An 11,101-nucleotide genomic window follows, 5' to 3' on the forward strand; every position below is an offset into this window, starting at 1 on the left:
TGTCTTTCAAAATTTGTAATATTTTTCTCAAATGCTTCATATACTGTTCCTCATCTTTAAAATATATCAAAATATCATCAATGAACACTATGAAAACTAATCTAAATAGGGTTAAAAAATACGATTTATGCAATCTATAAAAATCATAGGCATATTTGTTAGCTTAAATGGCATTACATGAGATTCATAATGACCATATATGGTATGAAAGGCTGTTTTGGGCACATCTTCCAAATAAACCCTTAATTGATAGTAACTTGACGTGAAATCAATCTTTAAGAAAATTGATGTTCCCATGAATTGATCTAACAAATCATCGATCATCATCAAAGGATATTTGTTCTTCATGCTTACCTTATTTAGTTGCTGATAATCAATACAGGGTTGCAAACTGCTATTCTTCTTCTTGATAAATATCATTGGTGGTCCCTAAGGTGATACACTTGGTCTTATGAACAATTTCTCTAGTAGTTCTTTGATCTTCTTCTTCAAGTCTACTAACTCGGATGGTGACATCTAATATAGAACCTTCTTGATTGGTTCAGTTACTGGTATCAGATCAATCAAGAACTCAACCTCCTAATTCGGGGACAACCCGATCACATCAGTAGATAATACCTTAGGAAATTCATTTACTACATCGAACTCGTCAATTCCCCCGTCATACACCCCATGCACCAAGAAATTTTTTTAAATTCAAAATAATGACAATATGTTAAACAAATATAAGTTCATATTGTTTACCACCTCAAATAATGTAATTTATTATATTAATTCTCTCAATAGACTAGATTAGTTAAGAGATAGAGAATAATTGACTATTATATTGTAAGTTGAGCTTCTACCCAATAGGCTTACTGGTGTGGTGTATCTATCAATGTCCATACAATATCATAAAGGCCAATATATAAGTTTTAGGCTTATTAATTAATTAATGCAAATTCATAATTTATAAATATTTAAACAATATATCCTACATTGATGGTTATATTTGTTAAGTTTGTGTTTTTTCCTTTTTTTCTTGCTCATTCTTGCAATATAGAGCCTAATATAGTTCCATTATGAGTTCTGCATTTAGCTATAGGTCTTATGTTTTTCATTTTATTTCCTTTAGGGTTTCCTTGTTAGTATTTTGAGCCTAGGTAATACTAGTCATCTAGCATGCAAATATGATATAGTAGATGAGAGAGAATATTATAAAAATGTGGAGATACATGAATATATCATAAAAAGTGTTGACTTTATTTTGATGATAACAAAACTCTAGAAAAGGTTTTATTTGTACTTATGACAACATCAACTTAAGAGAGGAAAGGAGCAAGAACATGAGATGATTTATTTTTATAGGTTTAATTTTATATTCTCTTAGTTCTTAATGTTAAAATCAGAATTAATATGAGAGCTTGCATTTGTGTTATAGGAGTACTGTGACAAGGGGTGCTCCAAGTTGAAACCCGACAGCACTAGTGACGCGGCACTCTTGCAATGTGTTGTGGGATTGCTATGACATCCCTCGTTAATTTAATTTGTCTTGCTAGCATCCAACAGCATGGATGCCATGGCAATCTTGCAGCACTATGTTGAAATGTCGTGACATCATTTTTCTTGAAAAAAAAATGTAAAGGCAGCATGTTGCAGTAATATATATATATATATATATAATAAAAATACAACAAATATAATAATAATAAAATAAATTAGAAATTACAAAAATTAAGTGATGCTAGAAATTGTTTTTTTGAGTAAATGATATGAATTTGCTAGATAATTATTTAATGAAAGATAATTTACACAAGATATGGCAAATTATAAGGATATACTACAAAGCCATAATTTTTTTTTAAAAAAAGAGAAAATTAATGTGGTTGAATGGAATCAAATAAATTTTGAAAATTATTTTCCTACTTAAGAGGATATAATTATTTGAATATTATAAAAAATATATTTGAGCGAAGATGCAAATTAAGTTTACTTGTTCGAATTTTATAAGAACTTTAGAAAATTATAGAAGATGATTTAAAAACTTATTAAGCCATAATATAAGACATTTGGAGTAAGTCTAAATTGTATAAAATAAATTAAGAAAAAAGGGGAAGAAATAAAGAAGAATGAAAAAAAAATGAGAAAATTCCCACGCAAGATAACACACGCACACTTTAGCAAATATATACTTCCTTGCATCTTCTCCTTCAACAACAGAGGCAGAGGAGCGCATGCATGGAAACTCCATTAATAGAGTTTTCAAGACCTTATGAGTTCTTGTTTGTGCCCATAACCTTCACAAATCATAAAACTCCCTCCACAAAAATTATTCTACGTAACAAGAGCTTTCTAACAAAAAGAATATTGATAGAGTTATAGCAAGTTTAAAGATTAGAGCTCGGAGCAAATGTTGTGTTTCAACAATTAGGAACATATAGGGTTATTGAGATAAGTGAATACTTAAATTTAATCAGTTTAGTTTGTTAAATAAGATTAAATTTTTACTTCTAGGTATGTTTAGATTGAACCCTAGTACAAAAGAAGGATTTTGATTTTTGGAGTTAATTAATACTTTGAACTAGGATAGTTGGTTATTGGTTAAATCACAAGTTTGGATGATTTTTCTATTTATAGGAGAATTTATGCAATTTTTGAGGTAATTTTGATATGAACAATATGAATATTGTTTGGTTAAGAAACTATTTAAGTTAAGAGCTTTATGTAATAAGGATCTTATATTTAAATTTTCATGATAACTAGGCTTGATTTGAGTTCTTGTTGAGTACTTGAGATTATTACTACGAAAAAGGCTTTTTGGCATAACTATGAAAATTGAAACTTGTAGGCGTCTAATAGTTTAGGAACTAATTTGGGAATAAATAAAAGATTATAAGATGTTTAGAATTTCTAAAATTCATTTGGTATGCTTCCATTGACATTTTAAAGGAGTGACCAGGAAATTGATAAGGAAATTCAATGTGAGTGTGTGCTGGCTATTGAGCTTTGAATTGGAAAAATTAGAGATTTGTAATGAATTAGTATTGGATGATAATTTAGAGCTCTAATGGATTAGTTGGGGCTGTAATAAACTAAATTTAGATTGAAAAATGAGAAATTAATGTTCAGATGAATTTTCAATTTGGGATTTAGAGTTAATTTAATTTAACTCTTTTATCTTTGTTTTAATTGTTTATTATGTGAATTATGTAGATTTGTAATTATAAGAGATATTTGGTATATGAAAGCACCCGATGGTTGGTAATTATATGACTAAGGTGAAAGGTAACATTGGTTTATTCTTTCTTACGCTAGGAAATTTACTATTTTATTAATATGTATATTTATTTGTGTTGGAAATGTTGAGCCTATTGAGAGCTTTTTGATTGCTTTGTTATGGGAATATATTTGAAACTATTTAACATGATTTTGTGTATTAAATTTTTATGAAACGAGTTTAAAGCTTTCAAGCATGTTTGGTTGATTCTACATGATTTTGGTTGATTCTAAATGTGATGCAAAGAGGAAATAAGGTGGTTGGTGATTGATGTGATGATTGTATATGGGAGATTGAAACTTAGTATTTTGATTCCCGCATAGTAGGTCACCACTATGTGAATAGTGGTTAGCTTTTCTTATAGTTTCCTATTACCCTAGTTTGGATTTTAGGATGATAGGCACTTCCTTTTAAGGATTAGAGTCCTACTCGATTGGCAATGCACTTTTAGCCAAGTGTATCTATATTTTAAGCTCCAACTAGCAGTAACAAGGTGCAAGGGGTGAGATATAAGGGTGTGATTAGGATAAGCATCACTTATTGATTTAGTTATTATTTATTATGAATTATTTTGATCAGGAAAAACTAGCATTCCCTTATTTGAGAAATGATTTGTGAAAGGATTGTGGAACATAAGTATATATATCTAAATATGGTTTTCAAATTGATTTTTAATTGATATGCTAGTGTAGGTTAAAATATTTAATTGTTACTAAGATATTACATCTCACATACTATCTCTTACCATTTTCAAGTGACTAATCCAATAGTATTTTAGGGGAGGCATTGAAGTAGTGAGCTATTAGCTCCTTATCTCTTGGTTTGGTACATGTTTTTGTCTTATAATTGTGTTGCCATAACCTAGGGTTGAATCGTATGCCTAATATATTTTTTATAATTATTGGATTTTTGTTTTGGATATTGATGTGAAAATTTCTAGGCTTGTCTTGGACTATTGTTTGGCCTTGAAATGCCCTAGGCCCAATTGTTTTATTTTAGAATCCCAAACACGTATTATGGACATGTTTTGGTTAAATTGTTTTGGAAATATGTTATATTTTTGTGGTTGTTACACAATGCCTCCTATCATGCTAGTTTGTCACATCGTTGAGGTCCCTCACTTTACCATCACATATTCTTCTCTTCAACCTTTGTCTTTTCTCATTTCACCCACCATGTCATCCCTGTGTTTCTTCACCACTTTTACCTTCCTTTATAGTTTTCATATCTACTCCATCCACCATCGATAGTTCACTATTGAGTTGTTTGTCCCTTATCATAGGTATGTCATCACACCATAGTCTCCTTAGCCCTTAACCCAACTCCAATGTGCTCTTCAATTTCACCTCATATCTCGCAATCAGTGCTTTTTGTTTGACTTTTTCTTTCCTATCTCTGTATTATCTTCCTAGTTACTCTCAGCCACACCATTGTGTCCTCCTTTTCTACTATTGACCATACTCCTCATCGTTGTCCTAGGTACGTTTTTGTAGGCTCTCTATTTTGCTCATGTTTTGAACTCTGTTCATTGTGATATTCAATTGTGTCATCAGTGTTGACCAATGTTCATCTAGCTAGGTCCTATTTTCATTTTGTTATTTTAATTTCTTTTTGTTTTGTTTAATTTGTTATTAGCTTTTGTTTTCAATGGGTATGAGATTTTAGTTTTAAGTTTTATCTTGTCAGTTTTGTTTTTCTATTTTATGGGTTTTAAATTGTTTCATCCTCTATAGGCATTTTTTTGATTCACTAGCGAGTGGTATAAGCTACTCTATTTGAGGCAATGATTTAAAAACTAAATCAAACTAGATAGTCGAACTGTCAACCGAAGCCATTAATGGCTTACTTTGGACTAAAAAACCCTTTTCATGATTGAGCTAGATTGGACCAAAGTTGAGCCACTATCGAGCTGGAAACTGGAGTTGAATCGAGAATCAGAATGGTTTTCAAAAAATTGAATGATTTCAAACATAATATAAAAAAGCTTAAAAAAATTTAAAAACTAGAAAAATTTAAAAATTAGGTTCTACTAAAAATCAACTTTATTTTTTTGGGATAATTCACATGTATAAAATATGATTTGAGAACATTTTCTTTTATAAAGATGTTGATAATTATACATGAAAATATAGATATTTTTGAGTCTACTTATATCTAATTTAACAAAGATCTACCTATATTTGATAAGTTAGAAAATTGTAATTTATAATATTATTAATTTACAGTCATTTTATTAACATACTATAGATTTTTTTTATTGCACACACACATATATATAATATTATTTTTATTTAATTATTATGTCACTAGTTTCATTATTGGTCTAACTCGACTAGACCATACGATCCATGAATTGTTGGCCTTTCTAGTTTCACATTCGGTCCGGTTTTGAAAACATTGATTTAAGGCATGTCCCTAACCTCATTTGTAATGTCATTATTTATTTTTATTATTTAATTTGCATTGTGCCACATATTTGAGAATTAATTTTAATTGAAAAATGTAAATATTATTCATATGCTTTAAACTTTGATCTTATGTGTCACATTTATTTGTGTAGGGATGTACTATTGGATTTGGCACATAAGACCATTGGATTGAAATACAAAATGAATCAAGAAGCAAAACACTTGAGTTTTAGGGTAAAAGTACAAACCTTATATGGTCTTGCAGATATTGTATCACACTTTGATTCCACTCACTCTCTCACTTAATTTACTATTGTCTTTAGCTTTATTTAATTCAATTTTTAGACCACTCTCCCTTTGAATTTTCATCCATTTACCTCTAGTAAAGAATAAAATTACCCTAACTCATTTTTACCTAAACCCTTAACAGTTGAGTCGGGTCTATTCACCTTAGACTTGAATCAAACTATCCTAATTCATTGTCAACATTCATTCCCTTCCATTTATAAAAAAAATCCAGCCCCCTCCTCCATTCTCTCTCCATTATTCTTCATGTCCTTTATCTCCATCTCACCTTTTGTCCTCCATATCTCATGATCCAACTATTAAAATCCTAATCCCCTCCACCATTCTTCTTCTCTCACCTCACACTTTAAACCCCAAGCTTTATTTTTCTAGTTTGGCTTAAAATCTTCAAGGTGCTCATGGAGCTCAATTTAGCCATGGTGAAGAGTTGTGCTCAAATGAATCTTAAGATGACTAGAGGTTAAATCTACAAGAAGTGCTAGGAGGAAAAGATGCTAGAGAAGTCTTGAAGTGTCTTAAGGAAGGATGAAGGTCATGGCCACTCTCTAATCAAACCTAGGTTGATGTAATATTGTGCTTAAAATTATGAGCATTATTATATCTTATTTCTATTGACCAAAATTGGTATTTGACTTGTTGGTTTATTATTTTTCCACTTGATTTTCCTTTGTGTAGTTGCTAGAAATTTTCTTCAATACATAATCATTCATATAAATATATGTTTTATGTGTGTTGAATGTGTCTTACATTAGTTATGCATAAATATGTTTAGTTGGTGTTTGATAAAGTGTCTTGTGTGCAAAATTATGCACTAGACTTGCCAAAGGCTGAGCTATACTTAAGTGAAACTATGGAAGATTTTGATCAATTTACACCTAGCTAAGGAATTGATTAGGAACTTGTATAAAATTGTGCAAAGACTTAGTTAATTGAGTTGGTTAGGAGGCTATAAGGGATTTAATTCAGTCAAGAGAGTGGAATTTAACCTAAGCCTAATTAAAAAGAATAGATAAGGAATCTAGCATCCCATAACTCATTGGACTCCATTTTAGAAAGGTTTTAAACATTGACATTTCCATTTCACTAGTAAATTAGGTTTTTATTTAAATATATCTATTTAGTTTAATTAGTTAAAATAAAGGTTAGTTTATTTCACTAGTTTAGCCTTAATTAACTTTAGTTAGCCTCCTTAGTAAAGAATGACGTAGGTTTCCACTAGTACTATATAAGTGTTAATTTAGCTATTTTGGAATGTAAGTAACTATCACTTCTGAAATTTGACATCGCTGTTGGGAAGGCAAGACTAGGTTTATTTAGGCTTAATTTGTTGTTTTTATTGCATTTGTGTTTTAGTGATTTTCAAGTATTATGTTAGCTTGGATTTAGAATAGAGCATAAAACTGCTTTTCTCTATTTCTCTAGCTTTCTAGGCGAATTTGAAAAATTCATCCATAACTACTTTATAAGAGAAAAATCAAATTTGGTAGTTTGAAAGATTTTGGTGTTAATTTTATTTCTGCCAAATTTCATGATTTTCGGACTTGTAATTTGTAATGTGCAAATTTTTAAAGCTAATAAGGTTAAACTGCTTATTTTGGAGAAATTTAGAGCACTAATACAACTTGTGTGGTGCATATCTCTCTATATACATGTCCAAATTGGGTCATTATTAGCTCATTGTGCTCCTTGTTATCTTGGTATAACTTTTGTGTTAATGTTTTTTTGTTTCAAAATCCTCAACATTTTTGAATTTGAGGAAAAAATCTCATTTGATCATCTTGGAGGAAATTTTATCTCCAGAGTGATAAAGCCTAAATTCAATTAATTATTGGGAATTTTTGTCCATTTAAAAATTTTGAAATTTTAATATGTTTTTGGCCTATATCTTCCTTATTTGCCTGTAATTTTTTAGGTTAATTGGACAAGTGAAATGCTTTAGGAAGGGAAGCCAAGCTATTGGATGCAAAAATGGGACACACTTCTAGTATTGAAGCTTCATGAGCATTTCTAAAATTTACTCTTTTTTTGGACTCTAGTTGGCTATTTATTGATTTTTTTCTTAGTTGTGATTTGTGTTTTTCTGTGTTTATTTTTTTTAATTTCCTTCTTTGCATTTTCAAAATTGAGTATTCTTTTTTTGCTTGAGTCCCAAGCATTATTGCCCTGGAAACCCTTTTTGGTTTACTTTGAACTATGTCTTCACATTTCACGTTAAATCCATCTATGTCACAATTTAATCAAATAATCAATTCATGTAGTGTGACATCTATTTAATTGAACTAAGGTAGAAATATTTAATTCAACCTAGGTATTAAAATGACTAAGGGAATATGAATATAATAGCCTCACAAGATATAAGTATAGAAAGGCACACACTTCAACCAAAACTTAAGGCTAAGTGAAAACCATTAAAGAGACAACCAAAAAGTATGTCTTTTCTTAACAACTCCCAACCTAGGATGAATTGATAAAAGCTAATTTGGCATCTCATCTTAGCCTATTAAAAGCATAATTCCTACACATAACCTCACAATTGTAAAAAAGCGCATTTTATAACCAAAATACCCTTAGTGCATGTAATTCAACACTTAGGAAAGTTTGTACTAAGAATGCAATATGAATGCATATAGATGCTTACAGGCGTGTAAAAATGGTCCTCTTAAACTAATAAACATGTGTAAATAATGAGTCCTATTAGATACCCAATGCTATGATTTAAATGTTTGATTATTTATTTTGCACCCCAATAATATGGGATACCAAATGCTCCTTGAAAAATAATTCATGGCTAAACTTATGCCTCATCTTTAATTATAATTTTTATTTGTATATTAAATAGATAAAAATTATATACTATATTTCTTCATAGGAATATTTTTATTATTGATGCGTGATCAATATTACTTTTTTAATTAAAAAAGGACTAGAAATTAATATTTATATATATGTATGATAATATGTATATATATATTTATGATAATATTTTACTTTTTTATTATTCTATCTAACCATATTGCATATAGAAGGTGTAATGTCCATTCTAACATTACCAAACTGTCACACTTAATTCTCATAAATGAAAATAGCTATCCTTTATACCTCTTGGTCACCCATAATCATATTATTTGAAAATATTGCAAATAAATACTTTTAAATGGTTGGGATCATAAAACCTTTCAAAAATCATTAAAAATATTTCAAAAGTAAGTGTTATCACTTAGTAGAAGCCTACAAGTTACGCAAGTACCATACACTATGAAAACATAGGCAAAATAATGCATTTCAACAAAATGAGTCATATGCATTGGCATTTGACACATGCACTGTGGCATTTAGTACAAAATGACAATCCTTGCTTTGTGCCATAGCCTCATAGCATGTGCACCATATGTTGTGGCATATTTATTAGTTTTTTATGTTAATTGTAACATCCTAAATTCTTAATTCTAGAACTAATAGCTAATTAGGGGTAAATTAGCAAATTAGTGTGTTAATTAGATAATAAGGATTTTGGAATGGTAATTTGTGTTTTTACTTGGGTTGTGTTGAATGTGTAGTGTTAAGTAGAAGGATTGAGTTTTGGAGTGAAGCATACAAGCACAGTGAGATTTTCTTCATTGTACTATATACAGTGGCATATGCTGCATACACCACGGCGCATGGCACAAACTTTAAATAGACTGATGTGGTCAAGAAAATAGAGAGAGAGGGAGAGAAAATGGATGAAGGAGAAGGAGAATATAGGTTGGACCATTAGGAGGTATTTTTGACTAGTCATTTATCGGGTAAGTTTCATACTGTCCTAAGCTTTGATTCTATCTTAATTTCTCTTAGTTTAAGTTATAGAGAAACTAAATCAAGAAGTTTTAAGGGATTGATTCCTTACCCCTTGGTAACAAAAAAATAAGGAGTTGGACTAAGGCTTTGTCACTAGTTTAAGAACTAGTGATTAAGCTTTTAAGCAGTAGGCTTAATTTGCCCTATATCAATAGTTGAAAAGGGTGAGAATTTGATATGAAGTGTGTTGGACCCAATATAGGTGATAGAGAAGCTAGAGAGAATGATTAAGACCAAGAGTGGTTAAGTGAAAGGAAATGAATGATTACATATAGATAATAGTGATAATCAATACTTGTAATTAATTTATAAATTGAGTAATAGTGCTAATTTGCATATATTAACATATAGTGTCTGCAACTTAAGACAGTGGAAGCAAGTTGTTGAAATTATTGAATGTTTTTTAAAAATAGGTTAACTCTTATAGTGATAAAAAGGTTAAGGTAACAGAATAATTTACTCTGTTTGATTAATTCGCTTAACTATTTGTAAGTAATTATGCAATACTATATATAAGCGTTTTGAAATTGTCGCATGTTTGTTAAAAATGGGCATATTATGCATGGGCATTATTAAATTATAAGTATGTTACTATGAAAATGATTTTAAAGAATTGAATTTATAAAAAATGTGTGTGTGTGTGGGGGGTTTAAATTACAAACTTGTGGTTTGTGTATAAGAAATGTGAGTATGACCATGTTAAAGGTAGGAGTTCACCCGTAGGAAGGAGTAGTAAAAGACCATATGGCATATATTCTCTTGATTGCCTGACAGGGTATGATATTAGAGAGTTCTTTTCCTGAGTGTCTATATTAGGTAAAGTGTTACAGATTCTCTTGAGAGTGCCTATACGAGTATGGTGTTGGAGATTTGTGTTCCTAAGCATCTACGTGATGTGGTGTTGGAATAATAATACCTTGATCGTATGTGTGATAGAGGAAACTATAGTCTAGAAGTGGGATAGAATAACTTGGCTAGGTGATTCTACCACTGATAGTGTGCTCAGATTAGTGAGTGTGTGATTGGTCCAATAAAGCTTATAGTTTCAGTCGAGGTGACACGGAAGATTGGATAGTAGAATGATCACGCTGGTGTAATAGTGGCTATATTGTTTGATGAATGTGATGCCACTTTCAATGTATGATCCTTTGCATCTTGATTGTTTGATGAAAACTAATGTGGTAGGCAATTGCATCATAAACTTGCCTTACATTCTCATGTTGATCATTCTCTTACTACTTCTCACTTGACTTCACTAACACAAAATATAATTTTAATGACATTATTTTCTTAA

The sequence above is a fragment of the Prosopis cineraria genome, unplaced genomic scaffold, assembly GCF_029017545.1.
Source record: "Prosopis cineraria cultivar Desert tree isolate PC_DT_omini unplaced genomic scaffold, ASM2901754v1 PC9, whole genome shotgun sequence".
Taxonomy (NCBI): domain Eukaryota; kingdom Viridiplantae; phylum Streptophyta; class Magnoliopsida; order Fabales; family Fabaceae; genus Prosopis; species Prosopis cineraria.